Genomic DNA, 23,560 nt, shown 5'->3' on the forward strand with positions numbered 1-23,560 from the left:
TTTCTTTACTATGAGCACAAAGAAATGACTACTACTCTCTCTTTACATCCATTATGTTTCTGAAGATATTTAAGTGATCACTAGTGAAGCTTTTAAATATCTAATTTCACTAAGATAATTAAGACTCTTTGATTAGATATAGGAATGTTATGTGTTCCAGTAATATTTTATATAATAATTATATCAGTAGTCTTTTATTAGTCAAAAGCATTAATTAAAATATAAAAATATATTCACTTGCATAAAATTAATGTAGATTAGTGACATCATCTCTTTGACATCTCCTTAATAATGTGATATATTACATGTATTTAGGGATATGTGTGTGGAAGTCAATTTTTTATTACCTGTCTTTGATAAATTCTCTGGATTTGGAAATAGAACTGCAGATGAAACCCAGCTCTATGGTTTGTCATTTGAGATGTACACTTTCTAGAGCAAGAACCAAGTGTTATTTTTGTTTATTAACTGGCCTAGCACCAATATGGAATAAGTACTCAATAAATATTTTGAATTAGTGAAATAAATTCATATCCACAGACTTTGATTCATAACTAGATTTTTAAAAGATTGGTTATAGCCAGGCATGGTGGCTCATGTCTGTAATCCTAGCACTTTGGGAGGCCGAGGCAGGAGGATCACTTGAGGTCAGGGGTTTGAGACCAGCCTGAGCAAGACTGAGACTCTGTTCTACTAAAAAATTAGCTGGGCATTGTGGTGTGCACCTGTAGTCTTGGCTACTTGGGAGGCTGCGGCCAGAGGATCGCTTGAGTCCAGGAGCTTGAGGTTGCTGTGAGCTAGGCTGATGCCATGGCACTCCAGCACGGGCGACAGAGTGAGACTTTTTCTTAAAAAAAAAAAAATATTGGAAGTCAGGATCTTAGCGTGGAGTTTGGTACATATTAAGGACTCAATAAAGGTTTAATATTATTACTCTTTTTTATTGTACTGGTAGCCTCTTATGTAACATTAGTAATAATCTGAAATCAAAAATTTAAAAAAATATTATATATATTCTGGGTGGGTATTTTAACTTCAAAAAGATTTTCTATAGTACTTCATACTTTGAATATTTTCCAAAGTCATTTTTTGAAGTTGGTGTATAACAAGTCACATTTTAATATATTAAAAATTCACAATCACAAAAATGTGGAACCAACTCAAGTGCCCATCAATACATGAGTAGATAAATAAAATGTGGTATATGTATACCATGGAGTGCTTCTCAGTCATAAAAGAAAATGGGGAACTAATAAGTTTTGTAACAACCTGAGTGGAACTGGAGACCATTTTTCTAACAGAAATATCACAAGAATGGAAAAACAAACACCACATGTACTCACTATTAAACTGGAACTAATTGATCAACACTTATATCCACATATGGAAGTAAAACTCAATGGAAGTCAAGCAGGTGGAAGTGAGGAAGAAGTAATGGGTAAATTCACTCTAACTGATACAATGCACACTATTTCAGTGGTGGGCACATTTATAACATTGACTCAAACTGTACAAAAGCAATACATGTAACTAAAACATTTGTACCCTGTAATATTCTGAAATAAAAAAAAACAAACTTAAAAATAGATAACCCCCCAAAATAAAATCAAATAAATGGGGAACAAAAATGAACAATACGGTCAGGGGTTGTTGATCTTTCCTCTATTTTTTTCTTGTAGACCAAAGCATAGCATACCACCCTCATACCCTCAACATTATCTTTGTTATCATTTCCTTCTCTTCCTTCCACTTATATCCTCTTCTGGGCATTTTCAATCCACTACTCTAATCTCCTAAGGAAAATTTTTCTCACAACAATATACTGATCCATTCATGCTGAAAATTATGTTGCAGTTATTATTTATGCCACACAGGTTTCTGTGGGATATTGTATTACCCTAATCACTAAATAGAGCCTGTTTTATAATTCTTAACTCCTCCAGAAAGCTATTTCTTCGTGCTTCCTTGCATAACTGACAATGCCTAATAACATTCTGGACACTCAGTAAACATACTACAAAGTTGTTTTATTATAATTAAAAATGATCACATTCACACATGGTGTTTATTATTAAGGTGAATCTCTTGTGTTGAGGTAATTCTTGCACAGAAAAGGTTTCTATAAACAATGCATTTGATTGTGAAGAAGGATGTAAAAGTAGATAGAAGATTATTATACAAAGTTATTATAAAGCATCTTTTCATCTTTGCTGACAGAGTTTATGACAATAATACAGTTTATTTTTAGGAAAAATATTAAAAATATTTTGTTTCATTTTGAAGGTTAAAAGGATAAAAAAGGTATATAAGCTCCTGTTCAAAATTTTTTAAACAATAAGCTAGATTTTCATTTTTCTCCCCCCGACCCCATCTTTTTGAGTTCTTTTCTTCCTATTGTTTTATGAAATGTTTTTATTTATTATTATATTATATTAAAATGATATTCTTGCCCAAATTGACTCTTTGTAAATGATGATGAAAAGTATTGTAAATATTATTTATAAATAGAGGAAACACTAATAGATACGTATTATTTATATTGCTTTTCAAGAAATACAGCTTTCCCTTAGTTGTTTTTTTCCCTTTGCTATGTTTTTGTTTGTTGTCAATTGGTCACATGTGAATTCACTATGAAGTATAGAAGCTCCAAAAGGCAAAAGATGCTTTCAAAAATTATTTTCTCCAAAGAATAAAGTTAAAAAGACATAATTAAAAAAAACCCTCACAGACATGAGAAATATAAAACATTTTAAGAATATCAATTAATTTTAGAATAGCATTTGCAACTGTGAAATGCCTGGTGTGTTTATCTTAGAATTTAATGGCTGCTATCTACAAACCCTGAAATAAACTAAAAACCCTAAATTTATCACTTTGTGAAGTTACTAAAAATCAGTGCAAAGATAATGAAATTTAATAAGGTTTAATAAACTAAAGACTATATGAGCACAAATGTTTTTTAGAGCAGGGCTGCCCAACAGCACTTTCTGAAACAGTGGAAATTTTCTATTCTGCAGTGTATGATGAGGTGACCCTAGCCACAGGTGACTATTAAACAATTGAAACATGGCTAGCTAGTATAACTGAGAAATTGAATTTTAATTTTATCTTATCAGTCATATTTAACTAGTGGCGAATGTATGGATAGCTTAGTCTTAGAGAAAAGGAGATCTTTGGACAAATTATCAGTCAGGTTCCTGACAGGAAACAACAGATTGCACAATCCACAGGGTTTTACTAAAGGAAAAACTAATGACAATATATTGTGTTTTTATAGAATATGGAAAAGTAAAATATATGACAATATAGCAAAAAGGATAGGAGGGAATAATGGGAATTTTTGTAAGGCTTTTACTCTACAAAAAGTAGTATAAAAGATAGTCTTTCAACAAATGTTGCGGAACAATTGGATGCTCATAGACAATAAAGTTGACCTTGATGTAAAGTTGCCTTTGACCTCACACTATATATAAAATTAACTCAAAATAGATCATATTTCTAATTATAAAATTTAAAACTACACAATCTTGAAATAAATGAAAGAAAAAACAAATAAAACCTTTTGAAATTCAGAAAAAAAAAAACCCAAACTATACAACTTCTATTAAAAACCACAGGAAAAAATCTTTTTGTCTTTTTGTTAGGCAAAGAGGTTTTGGATTTGATATAAAAAGCACAGCTTAGAAAAGAAAAACAATTGGTAAAATTAAATTTTTTTATTCAAAAAAGATCTAACTAAAAAGACTCAAAGCAAGACTCATATATAAATGTATATATGGAATTAAGAAACTAAAAATGGGATGGTGAAGTATTTTGAGACTAGCAACAGTAGAGTGCCATATTACCTAGAGGTGATGGGGCAAGAAAATTATTAATAAATGATATTCCCACAAACAGTGGAGAGATAAAGAAGATTGCCCAAAGAGAAACTTCATTTGATAGGGAAAGTAGCCACTGGCTAAACCACTATAAGGCAGAAGTTAGCCCAGGAAGGAAATTATCTTCCTTTAACCACCTGCCTCAACTAACATGCATTTGTGCCCAGCTGGAACCCAAAGGGTGAGGGAGCTTGGGTGATATAGTTCATAGAGTCAGACTCTCAGGGCACACAACAGGAAAAAGGACAGCCCTAGACAATTCATCCATGTAACAAAAACATTTGTACCCCCTATATCTATCAAAATAATTTTTTAAAAAGAAGGATAGCAAATGGATTGGAGGAAATATCCCTCAGACTCTACTCTCTTTACCACTTAGCTTATATTTTGTCCTTTCTTTAATTTAAAAAAATGCATTCGCAACACAGAAGAAATACAAAGTCATGGCTATAGACACTATATCTTTGCAAGGTAATGTCAATTCAGTCATCATCCTACCTGGATCTTAGACTATACAGAAAGTCTAAATATGGCACTCTTTTCCAGAGCTCATTCGCCCTGATAAATGGCCAAAACACCCTCTGGAGAAGGGTTGGGGAAGATATATTGTGTATACTTATTGTCTTATTACAGTTTTTCAAAGTAGCTAGACCCCTTTTCAGTTAATATGTTGTAGGTCTGTAAACTTTCTTAGGTCTAGGGCTAGGTTAAGGGGCTGTGAAACCCCACTGGTGACTTGATTAAGATGTATCCTTATCATGCATAGGTGCTTTATCTCAGATTTTATCCAGAATTCTTGGTAAATATTCTTACGTTGATAACTTTGGCCTAGTCTGGTGTCATATTCCTTCTTCTTGGTATAACATCTTTAGACCATTTCCCAACATTCTCCTTCAGCTCTTGCCAAATAAAATTGGCAAAAGTCCTGCAACTATCTCAGTGTATACAGTTGCTTCTTTTCTCTCCGGTTAATACTCAGATCTAACTCTCATGCATGACTAGACTGGAGGTAATGAAGGATGATGAAGATGGATCCTGAGAAAAATCAGCATACTATTTCTGAGGCAACTGCCCAAAGTGAAGTCATTGAAACATTTTATTGCAAGGAAGATTGATTCCTTGAAATAAAAGAGAGGAGCTGCTTCCACTGGCAAGAACAATTCAGGACTTCCGGATTAGAAATTTCAGCTTTGTCTATTTTTGCCTTAATATGGTTTCACTCCTTCCCCCAAGTTTTCTTTCCTTAGCGAAAGCAATTTAGCAAGTTGCACATTTTACTAACATTGCAATTCTGTGCCCCTACATTTAGGACTCAGGCTTTGTCCTCAGGCTTTGTCTGCCCTAGGCTACCCCAAATAAGGGATTGTTTTAAGACTGCTGTTAAGATTTTCCGGATCTCCACTTGTGACAAGAATTGGGAGTCCAAAATTTTAAACATATATTTATCTTTGTGGAAACTATCTACAATAGTCAGAAACAGTTTTGTCCCATTCCATAACCTTTGCAATTACCATTAAGTGCCAAAGACAATTAATCACTCAATGCTTGTGCTCCATTCATTTCTCATCATCCTAGTGAGACATTGAGAACTGTGATGCCACTCTATCACAGATTGCAATGTTCCATTTACCCCAACAATGAGGTTATCCATCTGCTCACAAATACGAGAGAAACCAGGATCCCACTCAGGATACCAGTTACTGTATCAGTTAGGGTTGTGGCAGAAAACAGATGGCATACTCAGAATGGCTTTGCTAAAAATAATTTAAAGAAGGCAAAGTTAAATGAACCAATAAGAGATGGTGAGGTACCTAGTGAGTAATTATAGGGAAATCCTGGAGGATAGAGCAGAGACAATGCAGTACATCTAGAGAGACCTAGAGCAGTTGGAGAAGAACCACTCAACAGGTGCTATAGCGAAAGAAAGCAGCTACTGGGGAAGACTCAATACCCTGACCTCACTCACCCTGCCTCCTCTATTTCCTTGCTGGTGCCTGCCATTCACCAAACCCAGCCAGAGCCAAAAGACCAAGCAGTCCTGTTGCTGCAGTTTGTGGTCAATGGCGGTCAGCCTCAGGATATAGATCAAAGCAGGGCAGAGTAGAGAAGAGAGAGAGGACAACACGAAATAATAAATATATAAACACTTTCAGAGACTTACAAAGCAGGGCAGAGTAGGGGAGAGAGAGGATAATAGGAAATAATAAATATAAACACTTTCAGAGACTCACAAGCAATTTCTGAAGGACCAATATGTTAACTTCTCTTGTGACTATGGATTTTAAAGGTAAAATTTTGAGGAACTAACTTAACAAATGGGTATTACAAAGTAACCTAAATGCCATCCAAGAGCACCTTGTTCTGTGATGAGGCCAGTGCATTATTATGGTAAGTGAAATTAACTGTAAAATGCAGAAGGTTCAGCTCATCAGGAAATTATATTAATTATACAATTGTATGTAAATAATAATAAACATAAGCATAACAATAAAAATTATTCTCTTTCTTTGAATATGTTTTATTTGTGAGCATACAGTAGTATCTAATCATAGTTTCATCTTCATTTCCCAGATTACTAATTATATTGAACACTTTTTTCATATGCTTATTTATCAATGATATATCTTCTGTGATGAGATATCCATTAAGATCATTTGCCGATTTTAAATTGGGTTGTTTGTTTTCCTATTATTGAGTGATAAGAGCTCTTTTTCATATTTCTAAAATACAACTATATCTAAATAGATAAGTAGATAGAGGTTAAGGTATAAATATAAATATTTATAATCACATATGTTTGCATATATATATATATGTATATATATATATATCTCAGATATTTTCTCCCACTCTGTGACTTGCCTTTTCATTTATTTAACAGTGTCTTTCAAAGACATGGTGGTTTTATTTACATAAAATTTATCACATTGTTTTCTTTTATGAATCACGGCCTTCTTCTAGCAAAAACTATTTAGTTAGCCTAAAGGTTTTCTCCTGTGTTTCCTTTTAGAATTTTTATACTCTTAGATTTTATATTTTGATCTTTGTTCTGATTTGAGTGAAATTTTGCTTTTGGTTTGAATATTAATTTATTTCCAAGTATATATACAGGTATTATAACACCACTTGTTGAAAATAATATAATTCTGTTTGGTGAATTAACCTGGCATATTTGTAGAAAATCAATTGAACATATAGGTTTGAGCATACCTGAAGAATACTTGAAAACTCTCTCCTTTAAATCATTTGTCTGTCCATATGCCAACACCAGACAATTTTGATTACTATAGCTTTATATTATGTCCTGAAATCCAGTAATGCAAATTCCTCATCTTTGCATTTCCATATAATCTTTATAATTAGGTTATATTAATATATTTTTATACAAAGCCTCTGGGATTTTGGTTGTTATTGCATTAAATCTATAAATATATTTAGTGAGAATTGACATAATTATATCGATACTTTAATAAACATATAGTAATATATTTCTTCATTATTTAAATCTTCTTTATTTAAACACTGTTTTAGAGTTGTCAGTGTACAGATCTTACATACACTTTTTATCTGTAAATGTTCTTGAATTTTGGATGCTATTGTAAATTGTGTTTTTGAAAGACACAATTTATCAGTTTGTGGTCAGTATATACAAATACGATTAATGTTTTGTATATTGACTTTCAATTCTGTAATTTGTCTTAATTCACTTAGATTCATTTAGTTCTAATTGCTTTTTGTGAGATTCCTCAGGCTTTTCTATAAACCTGATCATGTTTTTTGAAAATAAAGGCAATTTTATTGTGAGTTTTTTTTTATTTTTTTTTACACTTGAAATGCCTTTTACTTTCTGTTCTTGCCTACTGAAGTAAGAGCCCAATTTAATATTGACTAGAATGATGAGACTGAACATCCTTTTCTTGTTTCTGATTGCACAGAGAAAGCACTCAGTTTGCTTGATAAACATTAAGTGTGCTGTTAGCTACAAGTTTTTCATAAATATTTTTTAACAAGTTGAGAAAATGTCTTTCCTTTTCTGCCTCGTTTGCTAAAATTTTATTGTGGACAGTGTTGAATTTTATCAAATGCTTTCTCTATTTATTGAGTAAATCATTGTTTGTTTTTTGTCTTTAGTATGGAACATTACATTAATTTTTAATTATTAAACTAACTTTGCTTACCTAGGATAATACCCATTTATCTTTTTTTCCCAAGCATTATTTAAGATTTTCTTTCAGTTAAGGTTTTTAGAAATTTGAATTTGGTATGCCTGGATCTTATTTTTCTTTATGTTCCTACAGTTTATGTTTTGTTGAGCTTCTCAGATCTGTGGCTTTAATTATAAATTTTGGGAAATTTTTAACAATTTTTCCCCCAGTTATTTTTCTGTCCCTTTTGTTTCATCTTCTTCTGGTACTCAGTTATATGTGTGTTTAACTGCTTGATTTTGCACCACATGTCACTCATTCTCTGTCTATTGGTTTTTAGGATTTTTTTCTCTGTGCTACAGTTTGGATACTTTGCTATGTTTTCAAGTTTAATTATGTTTTTTTTCTGTAATATCTAATTTTATTTTAAATCTAGTGAATTTTCATTTTAGATACTATATCTTTTAATATCTAAAAGTTCTCTTTGGTCCTTTTTTTATATTTTGCATTTCTTTCCTCCTTATGTTTGTGTCCTTTGAGCTAATTTATAATAGCTGTTACAATAGCTTGTCTGCTAATTCCATCATTTCTGTTATTTTGGGATGTACCACATCACTGACTTCAATCGTGATTATGGACCACATTTTTCTTTTTCTTTATATACTTGGTCATATATTTTATTCAGTCTCAGATACTCTGAATCTGTTGTTGAGAATCTGGATTTTGTTATCTTCCTTTAAAAAGTGTAAGCTGTTTTGGCAAATAGTCAATTTACTTGAGGTTTAGTGTATTCCTTTAGAGGATGGCTTTTAAGCTTTATTTAGGGAGGGTATAGAATAGAATTTTCTCTAATTTATGATTGTTCTGGGAGCTCAGCTGAATATCCCATGACTTCACAAGTTCTCTCCTCTCTCACTTGCTAGAACTGGAAGGTTATGTCAACTGTGAGATTTGTTCTGTTTATAGCTTTCAAGTAGTTGTTCTTTACATCCATCATTTTGTGAAGTTTTACCTCATAAACATGTAAATTAGTGTATAGCCAAAGACTCAAGAGGACCCTTGTACAGATTTCTGGAGCTCTCTCTCTATAGCTCCTTTCTCTCTGGTTATTTTCTATATAAATTCTAAGCGTGTCCATTATCCTCTACTTCAATCTCTATCTCCTCAACTCAGACAGACAAGCAGCTTCCACTTTTGTGCTGCTTCTCTGCACAGGGTCAAAATATTGCCTCCAGGCAGAAAGCCAGAAAATTATAGAAATTACCTCTTTTCCAGAAGAAAATTATGTCTCTTCCAGGAATCATGAGTCTATGCTGCCTGTTGCCCAATGCCTAAAAACATGTGTTTATATATTTTGTCAAGTAGTATAATTGCCTAGAGTTGGTTATAGTTATATATAACAGGAAAGAAAGCCTCAAAATAGAAGTCTCCTCACCTTCATTTTTAACCTTATGTTGCTTCCTTCCCTGTGCTTTTTACCTTGTTTCTTATATCACTACCTGATTTTATGATTTCCATTCTCTTCCTATTTGTAACCTCACATTCTCAGTGCCTAGGATGCGTTATGATCTATCTGTGTGGTTTACACATACTGCCTAATCCAACTAAATGCTTTTTAATTCTTGATATATAGTCTACACATGATAATTATTATTCTCATATAGATGCTATCTAACAACAAACAGTTGTTTTTATTGGAAAATAATTTAAAGGATGAATTATGCATTAGCCTCTTTTATAAGAGGAAAAGTAGAATATTGGACAGTATGATTGTGGCTGCATCAAACTCTCTGTTCTGAAGTAGGAAGCTGTACATGGTAATTTTAATATGACATAAATGTCTGTCACTTTTGTTGCATGTCTTATTCATTAGATGATTGTAGATGTTTTTAGAAAAATCATCCTTGGGTAATGGCAGCCTCTTTTAATGACTGGTGAAAAATCACCAGATAATTATAAAATTCTAAAAAGAGATTTTTTTTATTGTTTTATTATATTTAGTCTATTCTCCATATAATAGCAAAAATTTTATTAGGTGGTTGTTATTCTATGAAGGAAAATATATTAAATTTAAAATTATATAAAATTTTGTTTTCAAACCAAGTATAGATATTTGTCCATTGTGTGGAATAAATACCTCTTAATACTTTGCTTATGTGTTCTTTCTTCTTACATGTAACCTTCACAGGGACTAAAACAATTTATTAAATTTCTATCTAACTCAATACTTGTATCAGCAAATATTCCAACCCAAATAATTCAATTAATCCTTAAATACCTTAAATTAGTTCAGTGTTTTTCTCTCTCTCTTTTTCTGTCTCTGTCTCCTTTTTCCTTATATGTTTATGTTCATTGAATGCTTTATTGAGTTTGCCATCCAATGCCTGCAAAGATTTTAGGGTAGCGAATTAGTTCTATTTTCTAGAATTGAGGTACTTCTTATGATCATTTAGCATCCCTGGTGACTGCCATCTGCGAAAACTTTCAGGAAATAATTTTTTACTTATCTTTTTAATTCAATAAATCATAATCTGGCCTAAAATAAATTGTTTAGAAACCCTTTGTTTCAATTATTTTCAACCATTTTAAAGTTAAGATTTTAGATTTTTGACCTATTCGTACTCTATTGACTCCTCATTTTGGGGGAAATGGACGAACAGTATAGGAACTTGTGGTAGGTATACTCATTTTGCCCACTACTATGAAAGCATTAATGTTGTTATAGAGTGCATTGATCTGGGTTTATTGTTACTAAAACTGCAAGAAGATTCTAATAATATCACATTCATTGACTACTTGTCTTTGTGTCAGGGACCTCAAGGACAGTATAATCAGGGAGCCATGATGAATCACACAATCAACCCTGCATTATTCTGCATTCTAGTAATAAGAACTCTCTATTAACTTGTTGTTATGAAGGTATCAGACAGAGTTAAATTTAATCTCTTAAATTTAATCTCATTGACTACATGTGAGCCCCTGGGCAAGTCATGTAACTCTCAGAGCCCCAGTTCCCTTATTTGTTAAATGGAAGTAATAATCCTGCCTAGAAAGATTATGGTAAGGGCCAAATTAAGTAATATGTATATAGAGAGAGTGCCTAATACATTTTTTAGCAGATAGAAGATGGCTGAACAAATAGTAATTATTATTGTCATCATTATTCTTTTCTATAATAAAATAATTCAAATTTATAATAATGATATCAAGTAACTACAACCCTCTAATTATGAAAAATTGCATTGGATGAATTATAGTTTTGGTGCCAGATATATGCTATTTTCTTACAATTCTTATTATTTGAAAAGTGCTATTTGATATAGTTTGTGTCTTTATATTTAATCAATAAGTGGAAGTAATTCCCTTTACGTAAAAGATATTAGGTTTTACTCTGTTTCAATATTTTCTTAAGTAGAGCTTTAAGAAGTATACCCAATTATTATTTTGTCAATATTTAATCTCTGCCTTTTGTAAATATAGGTTTTTTAGGATTAAAGCATTTATTAAGTAATTTTAAACTTCAACTATAAGTGGTTAACTATTAATTAATTAGCACTTACTCTATGACAGACAATATGCCAAGAAGTTGACATGAATAATCTCACTTTTTTCTATTTTTTTAAAATGTAGTTTTTAAATTGATAAATAAAAACAGTATATATTTAACATATATAGCATGTTGGTTTGAAATATGTATACATTGTGGAATGGCTAGTGAGATATCATCTTAAACTTGTTAGAATAGCTATTATCAGATAGACAAGAAATAACAAGTGTTAGGATATGGAGAAAAGGGAACCTTGGTACCCTGTAATTTACCTTGGTGTGAAGGTAAATTAGTTCGCCTATTATGGAAAACAGCATGGAGATTCCTCAAAAAATTAAAAATAGAACTATCATATGATCCAGCAATTCCACTACTGCTGTATATCCAAAGGAAATGAATTCAGGATGTCAAAGACATATTTGTACTTCCATGTTCATTACAACACTATTGACAATAGCCAAGATATAGAATCAACCTAAGTGTCCATCAATTCATGAATAAGGAAAATGTGGTAAATATACATATATACGTAATGGAATACAATTAAGCCTTTAAAAAAAGAAGGAAATTCTTTCATTTGCAACCATCTACATGAACCTGAAAGACATGAAATGAAATGGCAGGCACAATTAGAAAAATACTGCACTGTCTCACTTATTTGTGGAATCTAAAAATGTCGAGCTCACAGAAGCAGAGAGTACAATGGTGGTTATCAATGGTGGGGGCCTGGGGTAGCGTTGTGGACATGTTGATCAAAGGATACAAAATTTTAGTTAGAAGAAATAATTTAAAGTGATCTATTGTACAGCATGGTAACTATAGGTAGTAACAATATATTATATTCTTGAAAATTGTTAAGAGTTGATTTTAAGTGTTCTTACCACAAAAATAATAAATATGTGAGGTAATGCACATGTTAGTTAGCTCAATAGCCATTATCTCATTTATTTAATCATTAATACAGTACTCTTGTGTTAATAATGAGTGCTATTTATATAAAAGAAAATAATAATATCAGGACCTTACTGTCTTAAGAGTTGAAAAATCTACATAATTAATATTGTTCAAAATAAAGAAAACATCTGAATAATTACTATAGTGATCTAATTCATTATACATTAGAGGCCTAAAATGAATATAGAGTATCCTATTAAAAATCACATAATAAATATCTGATAAATCTTTTGATTTATTCTTTTTAGAATAAAGCCATAATGATACTTTTATATACTTAATAGCTTGTTTTCAAATATTTTATTGAATTTCATAATTCATTTTCTACCCTCTCATCTTTTTGTTGAATATCTTTTCTCTATGAAATTTTCTTATGGTCATAAAAAATCTTTAGTACATATATTAAGACTGTCTTCTGTTACTTATGCCTCCTTATAGACATTTGACATGTAGAATCCATGTGCATTTGTGTTTTTAAGGCAATCACATTATGTAATAGATAACAAATGTGTAATTGTCAAGCAATATGGTCAACAACTAGCCAAGTATATTTTTTACATTTGTTGTCACAAGCTGATGATTTTAATCTTCTTCTGTCATAATATCAAACATCTATAATCCCCTGTACTTTTCTCTTTAATTTTTCTGTTCTTCTTTATAGTAAATCAACAGCATCATACTGTCTATTCATTTGAGCCACACTTTACTAAAGTGTATTATCTCACAATGTTTCTCTGTACAAACAACCATCTTTTTTACAAGAAACAATCTTATGTACAAAGAATAAACAATATACAATGTCACAGAAGCCCCTGATTAAAGGTTAGTTCAGAGTTTACTTAACACAGACTTTAAAACTTGTTAAATTCATTTATTAATTGTCTCAGCAAGTTGCTGTATATCCCCTACTTTAACATTAAAGTCTGAGTCTAAAAGGGTAGTCCATTTTCATTTTCATTGAGCTCAAATTGTCATAAATTTATTTCTTACACTGACTCAGGTAGACCTCTAACTGTTGGAGTATGTTCATGACAGGGAATACATGTTCAGTATTTCAAAATACACCTGGCTTGCCACTTGAGTTTGATTATTTGCCACCCCCTCAAATTCTCTCCTTTATCTTCATATGACTCCTTCCAGCCCTTATAACTACACCACATAGTGTAATACACAGAATGCACACTCTGACTCATATTCCTCATCCTCAGATCACTTTTAAACTTTGCTTTCCTCTGTTCTTGTCTTACACTACATCATCCATGGTCTTCTCTTTCCATCCTCAGCTATTTCACTTGGTTTTGATGCCCATCATTACCATCTGACTGATGTCTTGGCTGTTGTTGATGGTTAGTCTCATTTTCTAAAAATTATCTCCTGTTGGGACCTAATAGAATAGACTACTCTTCTTGCTAAGTCTATTGTCAGGACCCTCTGTCTTCGCCTGGTCCTTTGTAACTTCTCACATTCTGTGTGTGGGTCCTCATAGGATTTCCTATTTGTGCTTCGAGTGTGTGTCATTTTCTGATTGGACATACCTGCCTACTTATGGTAGCCAAGACACCATGGAATGCCATTTCCTGGCTATCCATGTAACATGACTTTCTTGATGCTTAGTTTTCAGAGGATTGTCTTCTATAATAATTTTTGTACATGTGTCCCTTGCCTCTCACCAGCAAGTGTTTTTAATCTGGAAAAAGGAAAAAAAAAAAAAACAAACCCTGCACTAGGTTTGATGCAGACTAGTCTGTTACAGGGCTAAAAACAAGGATATCCTATCTGAGTGCTTTTACTATTAATAATTCTCTTAGTATTTGAAATGTGGAAATGTAAATGCATCCTTCAGAACATTACCTTCCTCCTTTCTAGAAAGAGATCATATGTATCTTAGCTGTCTGAATATGAAGTTAAGGAGGTTTAACCAAAATTGCCTTAGTTCATCAAAAAATTAAAATGTAGAAGCACCAAATGAAGGAGTTAAGGTTCAAGTTGTTCCTTACTCTCTATTAGTGATATTGTTATTTATATTGGAAAATTATGTTGATAAAATATTTTCATCCATATCAGAAAATAAGTGAGAGTGTGACATTAATTTTAAAATAATGATATACAAAAAGAGAACATTTTGTGAACTTAGAACACTGTTTTCAATGAGAATATTATATTTGCTACTCAAAATTAAGTTTCATACAGTTTTGAGGAGAGGATTAACAGCAACAATGAATCAATGGACCTGTCTATGGAAGATGATATTACAAAGTACCAAAAACTGATTGGCTTAAAAAACAGAAATGTATTGTCTCACAGCTTTGGAGGCTAGAAGTCGAGCTCAAGAGGTCAAAGTGTTGGCAGGGCCTTGTTCACTCTGAAGGCACTAGCAGAACAACTTCTGGCCCCAGCTTCAGGCAGTTACTTGGCTTTGGCAGTACAACTCCAGTCTTCACATGGTGTTTTCCCATGTGCATGCTGCTCTGTGTCCAAATTTTCGGCTTTTTGAGGACACCGGTCATATTGAATTAGGGCCCTCACTAATTACCTCATTTTAAATTAAATTAATTACACCTGTAAAAGTGCTGTCCCTAAATAAGGTTATATTCTGTGGTGCTGAGGGCTAGGACTCCAACATGTATTTTTTGAGGGAAACAACCGAGCTCATTACAGTGAGTATTATGGCTCTTTGTAAATATTAATTATTAAGTTCTAATGGGATTCCTTGTCCTATTCCTAAAAGCCTACAAGAAATATGCTTGCTGGTTAAAAAGGAAAATGGAACACACAAATTTGTTCTCCAAAGAATCAAAAGATAGTTTTATATACTCAATGGTCTCTTATATACATTGTTCAATTGGGATTACAGCCAGATTCTCACATTTTATTATTCTGGATAGAATAGCAAACCTTAAGCTGTAAAAACTGGGAAATCAATGATCAATTATTCTTGAATTTAGTTTATTTTTCATGTTGTAAAATATTTAGTGTATAAAACTTTTTTAGTAAAGTGAGAAAATATGATTTTCATGTTTAAAAGTTAAAAAATAAATTATGGATTAATCTTGTCAAAGGATGTCAATTTCCAAGTTCTATTTTCTAATTTAAAAAATACTCTAGTAGGTCTTACATTTGGCTGAGAAGAGTTTTTGGAGAAATAAAATAGATATATGTACATCTGAAAAGATCATTCTTAATTGAAGATATTCTCAATAGACATTGGTGGGAAATGTTGATGTTATTTTTAGGTTAGATCAGGTTTGACTAAAAATATATGAATACATATCTATAAACAACTCATGAAAACCAATATTCCTATAGTCAATTATATCTTCATTCTCTCAGCAATATTAGAAATGACATTTTGGCTATGCTTGTCCATGGTTGCCCAGGCAATTATTTTAAACAAATTTCCTAAGTCTGCTCATTGTTTTGGAACTTTAGAAATACAGCTTATTCAGCAGCAGAAAATACAAATTATTATAGCAATAATTCTGTCATTAGGAAAATATGCCAGATATTAGAAGAAGAGCATTATAGATTGACTTTCTCAATTTCGACCCATTATTTCTTATAGCACTTTTGAAAGTACTGATTATATTATGTCTTTAAAATTATCATAAATATCACTTATTTTGAAAATAAGTATAATAATAATGTTAGGTTAATGATACATGACATTTTTCATAATCAGTGGACCATGAGAGTTAAAAACAAAGAAAATCAACCAACTAGATAGTCTTCAAACTTAATAATTATTACTAGAATAATAAAAAATTGGATCTTTTAGATATTTTTTAAAAATTTAGTAAAATGCAGTTTTCAAAGAGGAGATACATGTAATTCACAATTACATAAAATATATTTCTGTCAGGACTTCTATCAGTGATAAATAAATGTATAAATAAAATGCATAAATAAATATATTTATTACACAGTTGGATGTTATTTAAAACATAACTAAGCTTTATGCTCATCAGGTTGGGTCAGGGCTTGGTGAACGAATCAGAACATTGTTCTTCACTATATTTATCATCTATTCTCCTTCAATGATGTCAAAACATTCAGTTTCCCAGGCTTACTCTGGTCATTTGTAAAATGGTAGGGTGCTTTCTAATTTGCCTTCCAAATATAAAATTTTGTGATCCTATTTTCCAATTAAAGTGAATAAAGACTTGTGATACAGTGAAATATATATTTGGTCTTCTACCCCTTTTCTTGGAGTAGAAGATCCTAACATTCTTAGGATCTCCTAAATGATGTCTTTTGGTATGATAATGAGTTGACTGGTGGCTGGTAACTTCAGGATGGGGGCTGGTCACCAGCAAGACCAAGCAGAATGAGTGGATTGGTGCTTTCAGCCCAACCCCCAACCTCCAGAAAGGAGAGAGAAGCTGAAGGTTAAATTGATCACCAAAGGCCTATGAGTTAATCAATCATGCCTATGTAATGAAACCTTCATCCAAAAAAACCCAAAGAGATGGGTTCTGAGAGCTTCTGAATAGCCAAACATGTGGAGGTTCCTGGAACTCATGGAGGTTCCTGGAGGCTGGCATGCCAGGGGAAGGCATGAAAGCTCTGTTTCCCTTCCCTAAACCCTGCCATATGCATCTCTTTATCTGTATCCTTTGTAATATACTTTATAATAAACCAGTAAACATAAGTGTTTCCTTAAGTTCTATGAGCCACTCGTACAAATTAATAACCCAAAGAGGGGGTCAGGGAACCCTAAGTTGAAGCCAGTCATTTGTAAGCTCCAGAGGCCTGAACTTGCAACTGCTGTCTGAAGGGGGGGTCAGTCTTGTGGGATGGAGCCCTCAACCTTTGGGATCTGACGCCATCTTCAAATAGGTAGATTGTGTCAGAATTGAATTGGAGGACACCCAGCTGGTGTCTGATACAGAATTGCTTGTGTGCTTGATGTGTGGGGAAAAAACCCATGCATCTGATCACAGAATTTTTCTGTATTGATTGTTGTTGAATGAGAGACTAGAAAAGCACACTATTGGCTATCTACCAAAGGAAAAAATAAAGTCATTTTACCAAAATAGACACCTGCACTTGAATGTTTATTGCCGCACAATTCACAATTGCAAAGATGTGGAAACAACCTAAATGCTCATCAATACATGAGCAGATTAATAAAATGTGGTATATGTATACTACGGAGTAACATGCAGCCATAAACAATGGTGAGCTAATACATTTGTAACAACCTGGATGGAACTAGAGACCATTCTTTTAAGGGAAGTATCACAAGAATGTAAAAACAAACACCACATGTACTCACTATTAAATTGAAACTAATCAATCAACATCCATGTGCACATATGGTAGTAAAACTCAACAGAAACCAAGTAGGTGGGAGGAGGAAGGAGGGAACAGGTAACTTTACGCATAACAGATACAATGCACACTACCTTGGTGATGGGCATTACTTATAACTTTGACTCAAGCTGCACAAAAAAAATTATGTAATCAAAACATGTGTACCTCTGTAATATTCTGAAATTAGAAAAGAAAAGAAAAGCACAGTATTTGATTAGGGATGTTGGGGCCAATCCTCCTTTTCTTAAACCTTAAGCCATACAGGGAGCACTTTATTAAATTTACTCTTTAATTTTCTGATACATTAAGTCAGAGATTTTCCATGTATGAGGGGAAACTAGTTTCTTTCTTAAGTCATTGAATGGCTAACAAAAACTGTGCTATTAGGCTCTGGGAATACTGGGGATTTATGAAGCCCTTGGATATACTGACAGTGAAGTTCCAGAATATGGAAGGGGAAGGAGTCTCAGGACATGTGTGAAAATACCTTCCCCTCCACCCCTGCCCACCATCATCACCACTGCACACACGCACACATACACACAGATACACTCATTCTTCAGAGATAAGGATGGACAGGTTCTGAAGCAACCAGTGACTGACGGCCTTCTACCATGATTACAATTCCTTCATAGATCCCAAGCCAGCCTTTTGGGATGACTGCTTTACATTTTCTGAAGATAAGTAAAGAAATAAACATCTACCTCTGAGATTGTTTTTATCTATTTGTTCCTTGTTCAGCTGGACATAAGCATATCTTGAAAGCTGTAGAGAACATTAACAAAGATTAACTTGTACATTTATATACTTGGAGAGCAAGACTGAATTTAACTTGTGAAAATAAATTTTATATTTAAACAAGATTTTAATTCCATAGAAATTTGACTTTATTTAATCCTAAACTGTTTTCACAAAGCTAATTAATTATTAATACCTGCTTATCTTCCATAGATCTTTGATTACTTCTAACATGTCCCTTTTTTGTAAGAGAATTGTATAGAACTATTTTTTTTCATTCTCTCAACAAATATTATAGAAAGGAGCAAAGATCAGTCCTCATGATGTTAAAGATTCTGTTTTTGATGTTTTTCTTTTGTCATGAGCATAATACAAATAATACAAACTAGAAAAATGGACTATTTGAGTGCCTGCTGTAATTATCACATATTTTATGTGGCTGTGGTGATTGCTATTGATTCCTCAAAAAACTGAAATGAATTTCTTAGCTAGGTTGTAATCTGCTTCAACCTCAGAAAATAGATGTAGCCAAAATTGGAACAATGCTTTCCAGAGAATAGAATCAAAGATCTTGGGAGTGCATCAGATCTATCGTCCTTTCTTCAGTATTGAAGGTTGATCATCCAATTGCTTGAGAGGTTTTCAGGGACAGAATAGCCACATTAAAAGGATGTCCTTCTAATTACCAAAGATACTTGCACATACTATGTATAATCGTAGTTGGATTCCAACAATCAGACAAAACCCAGAAAAACATACCATTTTAGGAATGCTTCATTACATTGCAGATTTTCTTTTATAAACCCAGAACCAGAAATTTTAATTATTTTTCTGTTTTCTGTTTTTCTTTCATTCCTACTGAACTTCTTTTGCTAGTTTGAGGTGTTCCCTAACTCTTCTATATAAGTATATGCTTCAGCGTTTCCTTCGTAAAAATACTTTTAAATCCAAGTTCCTTCCTCCTTCTCCCTTACAAGATATCATCAAGTCTTTGTGCCATGACATCTTGTCCTTCCCAGTAACCTCTGACGGTGGCCATTCAATACCCTGTCCAATGACACATTGAGAAGCCATTCAATCCAGGTTTCCTCCCTTCCACCAGGGATTTGCAATGAAATATCTTTTTCCCAACTCCGAGTGCCTTGTTTCTATTTTCAGAAATCACTTAAAGTTCTTATCTTAATTACTTCTCTGTCTCGTATCAATCCATTTATAATTTTATGTTGCTTTGCATAGACTTTTCCTTTCTTCAAGGTCCTGAACCTACTTTCTTCCCTCTCTCCTCCCAGGTGTCGATCAGTGTTACATCCTAATAACCATACATGGCCTAAACCAATTAATAATGTTAAACAAATTTTCTATTTAAAATAGTGTCCTGCACTCCCACATGCCAATATCATGCTCAACTCTATGCTTTGAAATTACTTAGTCACTTTGTCTCTACCAAGCTCAACCTAGGCCCAATTCCTCCTTAAGACTTTATGTATTTAGACCTAATATAATATCTTTGACACTTACATTCAGTATTCTATACTGTCTTTCAAATATTAATTGTGATATGCTGTATAATTTTCAAATTGATATACCTATGTAAGTCCTATCTCCCTAATGATACAAGAAACTCCTTGGCTTCAGATATTACACCACGTAATTATGCACATTACCTCCTGCCTGCATGGTTCAGAAAACACAGAAGATAATCAGTGAATGTTCCTCAAATTGAATTATCAGTCTGTCCATTTAATGTGTTAGCAGATGTTTACTCGCTTCTTGTGTTTCCTTTGATTAATCACAATCAAAATAAACCCCTTGGTGTGCTATATTTTTATTGAGGTTGGCAAAGATTGAGATGGGCCTTATGATACCAGATCAGATGCATATTTTGTTTTGTTTTCTTTTTAAACTAGAGAGAACCTAGGCCACTGAGAATAAGGAGTAGCACCAAATCAAAATCTCTTGGGGGAAAGCTGAAGCCTTAAAATTAGACTTAACTGCAAATGCCAAATTTAAGAGGCAGAGGAATGAATTGAGATACTGATCCCAGAAACACAGGGTTTGAAGCCAGAACATGGAAGCAAAATCAATGTAATGTAGACAGACATGTATATGGAATAGTATTCAGTGGAGAGTGAATATTCCAGGATGATTTCAATAATAATTGTCGTCTGCAGTTTCCACAAAAGGAGAAATCTGGATCACGTCATGTGATTGTGTATGTCGCTACAAATTAGCTGAACTACTCCGGAATCTACGGCTAGTCTCTGGTGGCGTGCCCAGGACCAGTTAGTGCTCAGTTGCTGAACGCATTACTCTTCAATACTCCATAGGGTTTAATCACTGCACAAGATAGACTGCACTCCCATAGGAGAACTGCATTCCACAGCAGTTTTCTTAGCTTTGGTTTGTTGCGTAATGAGTCACCCCAGACACTTCTAGGGGCTTCTAGTTGGCAGAGCACTGTGGAAGCAGCTTGAGGAAAGGTAGTAGACAAGTACATGCCATTTACATTGTCTGATGTGAGTATTCCAGTGCTCCAAGGCAGTGAAGTGTTAGAACACATAAAGTGTTAAAATTATGCTTTTCCCCCAATACAGTTTGAAAATTTTATAAAACTCAATTTCTGGCAATACCTCATGCAATGCTAGATAAATGTTTATTAAACATACTGGTTATTAATTGTTCTTGTTATTTCTAAAACATTTACTTAAAAAGATATTACAAACTTCCTCTTGTTTAGTGTGTAAAATACTCTAAGAAATAAACACCCTTTCCCAAAATTGAATTTATATTTCAAATTTCAGGATAAAAGAAAGCTAATTGAAATAACTCAACCACATAAATCAAATTAACTTAAAATTCAAATCTAATTTTTGAAAAATCTCACAGTAAACAAAGGATAACCTCACATGCATAATGAGGGAAAGGATTAAGACAGCCATTTAGTTAATTCAAGCTAAAAGTCTCCTTTCCTATAACTTTAATGAATATTTTAGGCAGAAGTACTGAAGTCTAAATTTATCTGGAAAGTTGCCTTGGCTTTTCAGGGAACTTTGCAAGGATGTAGACACTGACAATATTACTTTTCTAAAGAGGTTCATAATTTACATTTTAGTATTTGTCACACACTATTAGATTTGCAGACGTCTATTTCCAATATTCTCTTAATTAAGACAGCCCTTGTAGATAAAAGGATTAACAATTATTTATAAAGTAGGGAAATTCCCCCTCATGTTTACAGGTCACAGATGTGATCCTTAAGCTACAGCAAATATTAAGCATTACCAATGTAACTGTGGATGCGACATTTTTGGAAAAGATTGTATGTTTACTCTCTTTATTCCAGCTTCTGTATGTCACGAATACCTTTTGTAAGCTAAGAATGATGATGAACAAATGCCAGGTTTAGGGCCACCTAATTGCTTTTTTGTTATTCTAAAGCAAGAGATTTGTGTGTATACAAACTTTAACTATCTTATTGTGCTGAGGTTATTTTACTAATATAATACAGTGGTTCTCAAAATTGGTTTGTATCAGAATCATCAGTGATTAAAAACAAAACAAAACCAAAAAAAAAAAAAAAACCACCTGTCCATTCAGGTCCCCACTGCAGCCTTACTGAATCTGAATCTCCAGTGAGGTGTATCTCAGGTATCTATGCAGTATAAAATTCACCAGTGAGCCCAATGGATAGTAAAGGGTAAGAACCATATGAAGGTGGCTAATTTAGATTAAAAGGGACACACAAACCAAACGTGAAAATAATTTAAGTGCCTGTTTCAGGGCAAGTATTTACAGATATTTTCATCAGTCTTTGCATTGATTTTATATGGCTTTATTGCCAATAAGAGTATCCATCCAAACTGTAATGCCATATTGGAAATGGCATTATTGCTGTTGAATACAAATTTATTTAGAGATAAACTGCAATTGGAAACCACTTTGAGGATTTCATTTGTGATTGAGAACAAATTCTAATTTACAAATAAGTGCCTGCGGATGTATAAAAACAAGCGATAGTCTAAATTTTGCTTCTTTTGGGGTGAACAAACACCAAAGACAGTGGGAGATCTGATCTAGTCACAGTGTCCAGAAAATAGAAATGCATGTATCGAAATGAGAAAATAAACTTCTGTCTTTTTAAAGATAGAATGCCAAATACTCTAACAAAGAAGAAATGATTACAGGGGGAAAGTAGTTTTTGACAAAAGTTAATGTATTTTAGGAATTCACTTCATTGAGAGATTAAACTGTTTTAAAATGGATTTTTTTAAAAAAAATTCTTTCAAATTAAAAGCAGAAATTCTGATTAGTCATTTATTTTCTCCAAATCATATAGCTATTGAGAGGACAGTAAAGTCCTTAGCAGAGTCTGTTTCCTTCCCAGAAAAGCAAGGAGAAGCTACTACTGATTCTAGAATGTAACTCAGGAAGCACAAGAGTTACAGTAAAGCTCTAGCGAGCAATGTGAGCTCTGTGCGTGATGCCTTCTGACTCCTGTTGCTTATGTCTTTAGTAAGGAAGGTGCACAGTTAACCCAGTGAATACTTAACCCTCTTTACAACCAGCCAAAGAAAAACATTTGCAATTGCTCCCAGTCTGTCTGTCTGTCTCAACGCCTTATCTGAGACCCTTCACTTCAAGGCAGATCCTTTGACCTAAGCAGATTATTATAGACGCGTGAAGGACACAGCCAGCTAGCCACGCTTTTCAAGGAAGAGATTTGGCTCCAAATAGGACACTAAGCTTTTTAGCCTTCTGCTTATTTACCTCGTCAGCAAGATGCAGTATCTCTGGGTGCTTAGTGGACTCCTGGGGAATCAGAGGAGAAACAAAAGCAGAAGTGGCAGCCGCTGCAAATGTGGGAGTCTGTGCCATTAAAGGAAGCAGTTGCTAATAAGGGCCTGTGAGACCTGGGTTTCCTTGGTTTCCATGACAGTTATTAGGTACCATAGAAATTGAATTGTCTCCCACAATGCTCTTAGGGG

General features: G+C 33.2%; 1 protein-coding gene across 5 annotated transcripts in view; it reads left to right on the forward strand.

Moving 5' to 3' along the window:
• Window positions 1-23,560, forward strand: part of MARCHF1 (membrane associated ring-CH-type finger 1) — a 726,479-nt gene that overhangs the window by 294,754 nt on the left and 408,165 nt on the right. The window lies entirely within an intron of this gene.

This window comes from Microcebus murinus, chromosome 15 (assembly GCF_040939455.1).
Source record: "Microcebus murinus isolate Inina chromosome 15, M.murinus_Inina_mat1.0, whole genome shotgun sequence".
NCBI classification, from domain to species: Eukaryota; Metazoa; Chordata; class Mammalia; order Primates; family Cheirogaleidae; genus Microcebus; species Microcebus murinus.